This window comes from Squalius cephalus (assembly GCF_949319135.1).
Source record: "Squalius cephalus genome assembly, chromosome: 10".
Taxonomy (NCBI): domain Eukaryota; kingdom Metazoa; phylum Chordata; class Actinopteri; order Cypriniformes; family Leuciscidae; genus Squalius; species Squalius cephalus.
In genome coordinates this window covers 44,233,348-44,243,347 of record NC_137131.1, presented here as the reverse complement: position 1 = coordinate 44,243,347, position 10,000 = coordinate 44,233,348, and the positions used below count along the sequence as shown (strand labels likewise).

General features: G+C 43.7%; 2 protein-coding genes across 2 annotated transcripts in view; both read left to right on the top strand.

Moving 5' to 3' along the window:
* Nucleotides 1-10,000, top strand: part of atf4a (activating transcription factor 4a) — a 265,767-nt gene that overhangs the window by 20,688 nt on the left and 235,079 nt on the right. The window lies entirely within an intron of this gene.
* The window catches only part of cacng2b (calcium channel, voltage-dependent, gamma subunit 2b), a 22,951-nt gene that overhangs the window by 2,182 nt on the left and 10,769 nt on the right, over nt 1-10,000 (top strand). The gene's annotated exons all lie outside the window — the stretch shown is intronic.

Genomic DNA, 10,000 nt, shown 5'->3' with positions numbered 1-10,000 from the left:
CAGATCAATTCAGTTGAGTTCAATAACTGTGTAAAGCTCATCATCAGATTATCATGAAACTCGAGACGACTACAGTGTCGTTATTCAGCTCGACTTTAATATCGAGTCTCTTACTGTCCTTAATGAAGAGCTGCATGACGATTCTTTAAACTATACCTGTTGTATTGAATGTTCAGTCTGTTCACACTGACATCCACATATTCAAGCTTCAGGAAGGACTTCCTGTTGATTTTCAGTGTGATTGACAGCTGTCAGTCAGGCTCTCTGCAGCGGGTTCAGCGTGTGCTGTGTTCAGATGTGAGGCTTTAGCTACTAGTGTAAAATATTAATGAATACTTGCAGAGAACACACTAAAGAAGTGCAGAACGGACTGTGGCTGTACCATTTAGCCGTTTTAATGTTCTTTGAGAGTAAGAATACTATTGAAGCTTGTTTCCACAAAGGAATAAAAAAGGTAATTGCGACTTTTTATCTCATAATTCTGCTTTGTTAGCCTCACTGGACCCAGATTGAGACACGAGTGATGTGTGCTGGTTTATAGGACGGATCTCGGCCTGATCAATGAATCCAGTGAAACCTGACTTCAGTTTATTCATTCATTTCTGGTTGAAATTCAGTTTATTGAGTATATCAACCATAAGTCAGAGGGAACGTATTTATGAAGGGTTTTATTAAATCTCTGCACAATGTGCTTTTAATTTACTGTCTTAGCCTATATTTAGCGATCTCTGTAACAAGCGAAATAACTCTTGGTTTAATGTGCCGAACGGATCCAGCAGAATTGAGTAATTCCTGTGTTTATTCTGAGTAATTCAGGTTAGCACATGCATGTCTTCCTCCAGACAGGGTTCACTGTCTTCGGTGTCCTAACATGAACTCTCCCCAATCGTGATAATGAAACAAACCATGTAAAATATTCCCAGCTAACTAAAATATATTATAAGAACATTTAGCTAATGTTCCCTTTAATGGCCCCCTGGAATCAAAATGTAAGTTTTTTAGCTTTTAGTAAGAATATGTTAGCCTTAAGGTTATGAATCAGCTGGTGTGTTCCAAAACAATGACAGAATTGGCATTTAGGAGATAAAAGCATTCAAATCTCAGTCTCTCACTTCCGCTACAATGGATCATGGATTTTTGTGACGTCACCGCTTCTCATCACATCTTCTGTCCAATCAAATGCTCTCTAGAATCTGAAGCTAATGAACGAAATTAATGCTCTGCTAGTTAACTGGAGATGTTTTATTTATTTGTATTGGTACATTCGTGCCGCGAGATGTTTCAAAAGTGGTGGGGACAATGTCGACCTTAGCAAAAAGTGGTGGGGACATGTCCCACCCGCCCCACCCGCAAATTACGCCTATGACGTCACGTAATATGTGTTGGAGTGTGTGTTCGGTTGCTCAAACGCTCAAGTTTTATTTAGTTCTTCAACTGTACGTTGGTTAAGAATGAAATGGCTAGAATTTATTCACATCTCTATTGTTGAATTCAGTGTATCATCAGCGCTCAGATTCACTTTCATTCTGTGAGGTGAACTAAACGATACTGGCTGTTTGAAAAGGGGGAGGAGCCATTCAATATGCCCCGCCTTGACTTCCTGTTTCAGTGGGAATTACGTCAATGCATCAAACAAAGCTGCGCGTTATAAGGCACTTCAGTGGGACTTTAAGTTATGGTTCTCTGTACAGTCAGCTTTTTAAATGTTTTTTTCTTTTCTTATATGATCGTTAAGTGAACATTACATTGTATCATTCTTCAAACATTATGGGAATGTTACTTTTGAATGTTCTCTGGATGTTCCGAAACAAGTAGAAACATTTAAAAAACATTCCATGAACGATGTATAAATGATGTTTTTGTGCTGATGTTTTGAGAACATTATTAAAGTCCAGAGAACACTAAGTGAATGTTCTATTAATGTTACTGGAAGAACATTTGTTCATAACTTTGAGAAAACTTTGTTCTACACCATTTTTATGTCCATGTTCTGTTGCGTAAAATAATACGTCGTGTTGAGCATTTGTGTGACGATTCTGTCAGTCAGTGTTCTGGTCAGCTGGAGCTCGAGTGTCCTGAGGGATGTTTGATGGCCTGTTATGTCACTGTCAGCGGTGACCTCTGACCCCCGTGACCTCTGACCCCTGTGACCTCACTGAGCCGCAGATCATCAGTCTCGTGAGGCCAGTGTGGCTTTTATGGTTTGTTTTATCAGTATAACGTCTGATTTAAATGTCAGTTTATTCTGTCACGTTGCTTTTTCTGAATAGATGATTCATGGAGTAAAACTCAAAATGTAAAAAAACCTGTTTATTTAAAAACTTTTATTCTGGAAACACATGCAGCAGATTATGAATTACACACATACAGTAAATGTGTCTCTGCATCAATATTTCGTAGGGCGCTTCTCTTTTTGAATCGTTTGGATTGGTAACTTTGATATTGGTCACAGATATGTTCATCATGTTGATTAGTGTACTTTAGGATTTATTGTTTTGTTCTTTAGAGTTGCAGTTGGACTGACTTTATGATTTTATAGCTTGTGACTGCAGGGATTTGATTAGATCGACGACTTTTTGATCTGGATGAACATGATTAATGTCAGAAGTGTTTCAGTGTGTAGAAGAAGTGATACTTAAACTACTTATATTAATTAAATGCATCACGGTTTTTACAGAAATCTGAAACTGTTTTTAACACTGATAATAATCATAAATGTTTTTTGAGCATCAAATCATCATATTAGGATCATGTGACCCTGAAGACTGGAGTAATGATGCTGAAAATCCAGCTTTGATCACAGGAATAAATTACACTTTACTATATATTCACATACACTGAACAAAATTATAAACGCAACTCTTTTGTTTTGCCCCCATTTTTCATGAGCTGAACTCAAAGATCTAAGACTATTTCTATGTACACAAAAGGCCTATTCCCTCAAATATTGTTCACAAATCTGCCTAAATCTGTGTTAGTGAGCACTTCTCCTTTGCCGAGATAATCCATCCACCTCACAGGTGTGGCATATCAAGATGCAGATTAGACAGCATGATTATTGCACAGGTGTGCCTTAGGGCTGTCCACAATAAAAGGCCACTCTAAAATGTGCAGTTTTACTGTATTGGGGCGGTCCGAAAACCAGTCAGTATCTGGTGTGACCACCATTTGCCTCACGCAGTGCAACACATCTCCTTCGCATAGAGTTGATCATCAGGTTGTTGAATGTGGCCTGTGGAGTGTTGGTCCACTGTGGCCTGTGGAGTGTTGGTCCACTCCTCTTCAATGGCTGTGTGAAGTTGCTGGATGTTGGCAGGACCTGGAACACGCTGTCGTATACGCCGATCCAGAGCATCCCAAACATGCTCCATGGGTGATGTGTCCGGTGAGTTTGCTGGCCATGCAAGAACTGGGATGTTTCAGCTTCCAGGAATTGTGTACAGATCTTTGCAGAATGGGGTCGTGCATTATCATGCTGCAACATGAGGTGATGGTCGTGGATGAATGGCACAACAATGGGCCTCAGGATCTCGTCACGGTTTCTCTGTGCATTCAAAATGCCATCAATAAAATGCCCCTGTGTTCATTGTCCATAACATACGCCTGGCCATACCATAACCCCACCGCCACCACGGGCCACTCGATCCACAACGCTGACATCAGCAAAGTGTCAGACGCCATCAAATGTGAGCATTTGCCCACTGAAGTCGGTTACGCCGACGAACTGCAGTCAGGTCGAGACCCCGATGAGGACGACGAGCATGTAGATGAGCTTCCCTGAGACGGTTTCTGACAGTTTGTGCAGAAATTCTTTGGTTATGCAAACCGACTGAACATTCAATTCACGGGCAACAGCTCTGGTGGACATTCCTGCAGTCAGCATGCCAACTGCACGCTCCCTCAAAACTTGCGACATCTGTGGCATTGTGCTGTGAGATAAAACTGCACATTTTAGAGTGGCCTTTTATTGTGGACAGCCCTAAGGCACACCTGTGCAATAATCATGCTGTCTAATCCGCATCTTGATATGCCACACCTGTGAGGTGGATGGATTATCTCGGCAAAGGAGAAGTGCTCACTAACACAGATTTAGACAGATTTGTGAACAATATTTGAGAGAAATAGGCCTTTTTGTACATAGAAAAAGTCTTAGATCTTTGAGTTCAGCTCATGAAAAATGGGGGCAAAAATCAGCCAGTTTATACACAAGAGAGAGAATCAACCAATCAGCATCAAGGAGAACAGGATCTTACAAATTAGAATGATTTCCTTATGATGTCACATGAATCTCTCTCCCTCTCCCTCTCTCTCTCTCTCCCCCCCCCCCCCCCCCCCTCTCTCTCTCTCTCTCTCCCTCTCCCTCTCCCTCTCTCTCTCTCTCTCTCTCTTTCTCCCTCTCCCTCTCCCTCTCCCTCTCTCTCCCTCTCTCTCTCTCTCTCTCTCTCTCTGCCTCTCTCTCTCTCTCTCTCTCTCTCCCTCTCTCTCCCTCTCCCTCTCCCTCTCTCTCTCTCTCTCTCTCTCTCTCTCTCTCTCTCTCCCTCCCTCTCTCTCTCGTGTCCTGTGTTTTCTCTCTGGTCTGAGATCAGGATGGTTTCATCTCTCCTTGGAGATTTGCAGATCAAGCTTTTAACCTTTGACCCCTCAGTTGCTATGGATACGGGTCAGATGGGGGGGGTCTAGGCCTGTTTTGGAAATCGACTAATCTGTCACTTTATTTCTTTGATTAATCTGATAAAAAGACACATTTATTCTCTATTTTACTGACATTTTTTTAAATTAAGGTAACACACATTCGCTCCTGTGTTACTGAAATTTCTTCATCATTTCTTCTTACATTGATATCCAGTTACATTCTATAAGTTACAGTTACTGCTCTCATAAAAATACTCACATGTAGAACTCTAAACCTAAATTTAATGTCCAACAACAAAATTACAGTTTTTGTTTTCCATTTTGCTGAGGCCAGGTTTGTGTTTTGTCCATAAAATATGTAATTTCATATGTTATTCAGTGCTGTAAGATGATGTGACAGGCAATTATTTTTATCGGTTATCGATTTTATCGATTCGTTGTTGCAGCACTAATATCACAATATTGTTGCACGTAAATGAGGCAATCATTCATTCTTTCATTCTCTTTATTGCTGACGCTTGAATTGAGAAGCGAAACTGAGTTTCATGAAGCTCTTGTGCTCTTCATCTGATCAGTTTCTGGGTCTGTAAAAACTGCTTCTGTTCCAGTGAGAGGAGATTAAAATGAGCTTGAGATCTGTGTCACACACTCACTTACGAGATACAAGACGATTCAATCAGTGTGTGTGTGTGTGTGTGTGTGTGTGAGATTCCCTTCAGACTCTCATACAGTTATTACACTCAATCAATCAAGGTCAGACTTTACACCTGGGCTGGCAGAAGAGTGAGACAGGTGATGATGCAGTGAGACGGCTGATGATGCAGTGAGACAGGTGATGATGCAGTGAGACAGGTGATGATGCAGTGAGACGGGTGATGATGCAGTGAGACAGATGATGATGCAGTGAGACAGATGATGATGCAGTGAGACAGGTGATGATGCAGTGAGACAGGTGATGATGCAGTGAGACGGGTGATGATGCAATGAGACAAGTGATGATGCAGTGAGACAGATGATGATGCAGTGAGACAGGTGATGATGCAGTGAGACAGGTGATGATGCAGTGAGACGGGTGATGCAGTGAGACGGGTGATGATGCAGTGAGACAGGTGATGATGCAGTGAGACAGGTGATGATGCAGTGAGACAGATGATGATGCAGTGAGACAGGTGATGATGATGCAGTGAGACAGGTGATGATGATGCAGTGAGACAGGTGATGATGCAGTGAGACAGGTGATGATGCAGTGAGACAGGTGATGATGATGCAGTAAGACAGGTGATGATGCAGTGAGACAGGTGATGATGCAGTGAGACAGGTGATGATGATGCAGTGAGACAGGTGATGATGCAGTGAGACGGGTGATGATGCAGTGAGACGTGATGATGCAGTGAGACGGGTGATGATGCAGTGAGGCAGGTGATGATGCAGTGAGACAGGTGATGATGATGCAATGAGACAAGTGATGATGCAGTGAGACGGGTGATGATGCAGTGAGACGGGTGATGATGCAGTGAGACAGATGATGATGCAGTGAGACAGGTGATGATGCAGTGAGACGGGTGATGATGCAGTGAGATAGGTGATGATGCAGTGAGACAGGTGATGATGATGCAATGAGACAAGTGATGATGCAGTGAGACAGATGATGATGCAGTGAGACAGATGATGATGCAGTGAGACAGGTGATGATGCAGTGAGACGGGTGATGATGCAGTGAGACAGATGATTAAGCAGTGAGACAGGTGATGATGCAGTGTTACGTCCCTCCACTATTTGTGGTGGCTCTGTTTCCTTGTCTAATGTTTGGCTGCTCTGCAGTATGTTTTAATTGGTTATTGTGTGCAGGTGTGATCGGTGACGGGTGGGCGGAGAGACACCCTTTAAAACCTCAGGCACTCCGTACAGAGGAGAGATCTGTTTTCTGGCAACCACACCAATGATTGACCTTCCTGCATCGTTTCTTCTGTTGTAGTTGATCTCCCATTTTCTGTTTTGTTGGCAATTTATTTATTCTTTGTTTAATAAACCCCTAGACAAAACGAGTCCAACTGACGTTGCAGTCATTTTATGTTGCGGTTAGTGTGCCTGATCGTAACATGCAGTGAGACGGGTGATGATGCAGTGAGACGGGTGATGATGCAGTGAGACGGGTGATGATGCAGTGAGACGGGTGATGATTAGGGCTGCACGTTTTCAAGTTTTTCATTAACCGTTAACCGAGGCCCTTAGCGGTTAATACTCGGTTAACCATAGTGTGCGCGCCGCAACCCCGAGATAGGCGTAATTTGCCGGTGGGACATGTCCTCACCACTATTTTCTAAGGTCGATATTGTCCCCACCACTTTTGAAACATCTCGCGGCACATCTCCAGTTAACTAGCAGAGCATTCATTTCGTTCGTTTTTTTTTTTTTTTAGGCGATCTAGCGCTGAAATGTTTTGTTTTTTAAATCAAGTGATCAAAGTGCTCGTTGCCGCTGCGATCGAGAAGGGTCTTGTAAAACGTGCTGAGGTATTATTAATTCGTGGCCACGAAACAATTCACCTGAATATTCACCAATTCACACAAAAAAAAGGAATAAAAAGCTGTACGAGAATAGTCGGCCTTCACTGAAGAGCTATCTTCACAGGTAAGAAAAACAGTTTAATAATTAAATTATTAATTCGTGGCCACGAAATAATTCACCTGAATATTCACCAATTCACAAAAAATAGGTCTTTAGCATTCACTAAAAGTATCAAACTGTGTTTGGCCACGTTGTAATTCGTTAAATCAAAATGAGGGAGGGAATTAGTTCAACGTGTCCACGATTTATTAAAACGAGGGAACAAATAAGTCGTCGTAACAACTAATTATTTAGATCAGTGGACAGGGCGCATAAGAACAAACAGTGAGAGAGCCCCGGCCGCGCGCGCGCGCACTCTCACCGCCTTCAAACAACACGAGCGCTGCATTGCTCTCTCTCCCTCGCGCTTATCAACACAATAGTAAAAGGTCGGAAGACCGATTGTGTTTTATAGATTAGTAGTTTGTTCATATAAAGTGTTTGATTAGCAAGTACATGTTTAGGAAATGCATAATACAAATTGTATGGGTTAATGTAACGGTAAACGGACTCTGCGGGTAAAACTGTTGTGATGAAACTGCGCATGCGCGGGGTAAAACTACTGGGGTAAAGCTGCGGCTCTGCAGAAAGATATTATTGTGCTGCGATCAGTGGCGCGGATACTATGTTTGTTTCTGGCTCGCGCACAGCCTTCACTCTCGGACGCGCGCTTTCTTTGCCCGCTTCATATTAGAAAACTGGTCTAGCGGTCTCTGGTGGTGCAAAAATGTATTACAACTAAATTCAATGCACGCCATTGACGCCACTTAACCGAGCAAAATGTTTCACTCGGTTACGCAATTTTTAACGGTTAATCGGTTAATCGGTTAACCATGGACACCCCTAGTGATGATGCAGTGAGACAGGTGATGATGCAGTGAGACAGGTGATGATGCAGTGAGACAGGTGATGATGATGCAATGAGACAAGTGATGATGCAGTGAGACAGGTGATGATGCAGTGAGACGGGTGATGATGCAGTGAGACGGGTGATGATGCAGTGAGACAGGTGATGATGCAGTGAGACAGGTGATAATGATGCAATGAGACAAGTGATGATGCAGTGAGACAGGTGATGATGCAGTGAGATGGGTGATGATGCAGTGAGACAGATGATGATGCAGTGAGACAGGTGATGATGCAGTGAGACGGGTGATGATGCAGTGAGACAGGTGATGATGCAATGAGACAAGTGATGATGCAGTGAGACAGATGATGATGCAGTGAGACAGATGATGATGCAGTGAGACGGGTGATGATGCAGTGAGACGGGTGATGATGCAGTGAGACAGGTGATGATGCAGTGAGACGGGTGATGATGCAGTGAGACAGGTGATGATGCAGTGAGACAGGTGATGATGCAGTGAGACGGGTGATGATGCAGTGAGACAGGTGATGATGCAGTGAGACAGGTGATGATGCAATGAGACAAGTGATGATGCAGTGAGACAGATGATGCAGTGAGACAGGTGATGATGCAGTGAGACAGGTGATGATGCAGTGAGACGGGTGATGATGCAGTGAGACGGGTGATGATGCAGTGAGACAGGTGATGATGCAGTGAGACGGGTGATGATGCAGTGAGACAGGTGATGATGATGCAGTGAGACAGGTGATGATGATGCAGTGAGACAGGTGATGATGCAGTGAGACGGGTGATGATGCAGTGAGACGGGTGATGATGCAGTGAGACAGGTGATGATGCAGTGAGACAGGTGATGATGATGCAATGAGACAAGTGATGATGCAGTGAGACAGGTGATGATGCAGTGAGACAGGTGATGATGATGCAGTGAGACAGGTGATGATGCAGTGAGACGGGTGATGATGCAGTGAGACAGGTGATGATGCAGTGAGACGGGTGATGATGCAGTGAGACAGATGATGATGCAGTGAGACGGGTGATGATGCAGTGAGACAGGTGATGATGCAGTGAGACAGGTGATGATGCAGTGAGACAGGTGATGATGATGCAATGAGACAAGTGATGATGCAGTGAGACAGGTGATGATACAGTGAGACAGGTGATGATGCAGATGCAGTGAGACGGGTGATGATGCAGTGAGACAGATGATGATGCAGTGAGACAGGTGATGATGCAGTGAGACGGGTGATGATGCAGTGAGACAGGTGATGATGCAGTGAGACAGGTGATGATGATGCAATGAGACAAGTGATGATGCAGTGAGACAGATGATGATGCAGTGAGACAGGTGATGATGATGCAGTGAGACAGGTGATGATGATGCAGTGAGACAGATGATGATGCAGTGAGACAGGTGATGATGCAGTGAGACGGGTGATGATGCAGTGAGACAGGTGATGATGATGCAGTGAGACGGGTGATGATGCAGTGAGACAGGTGATGATGCAGTGAGACAGGTGATGATGCAGTGAGACAGGTGATGATGCAGTGAGACAGGTGATGATGCAGTGAGACAGTGCTGCTGACAGACAGACGGGTATTGAGATGTTTCCAGCTCCACTGAGAACATTTCACTCCCAATGAAAGGTGACGACACACACAGGGCCAGTGTGTGTGTGTGTGTGTGTGTGTGTGTGTGTGTCACCTTTCAGCAGGTGTGAAATGCCCGTCTGACTGTCTCAGTGTATGTGATTCCTCACATATGCTGGGAATGTTGACAGTGTGTTTGTGCATCAGATGATGATGATGTCATCAGGACTGAGGCATTAATGCTGCTTCATCCTACAGATATTAGTGACGTGTGTGTGTGTGTGTGTGTTTGATCTTAGAGATCAT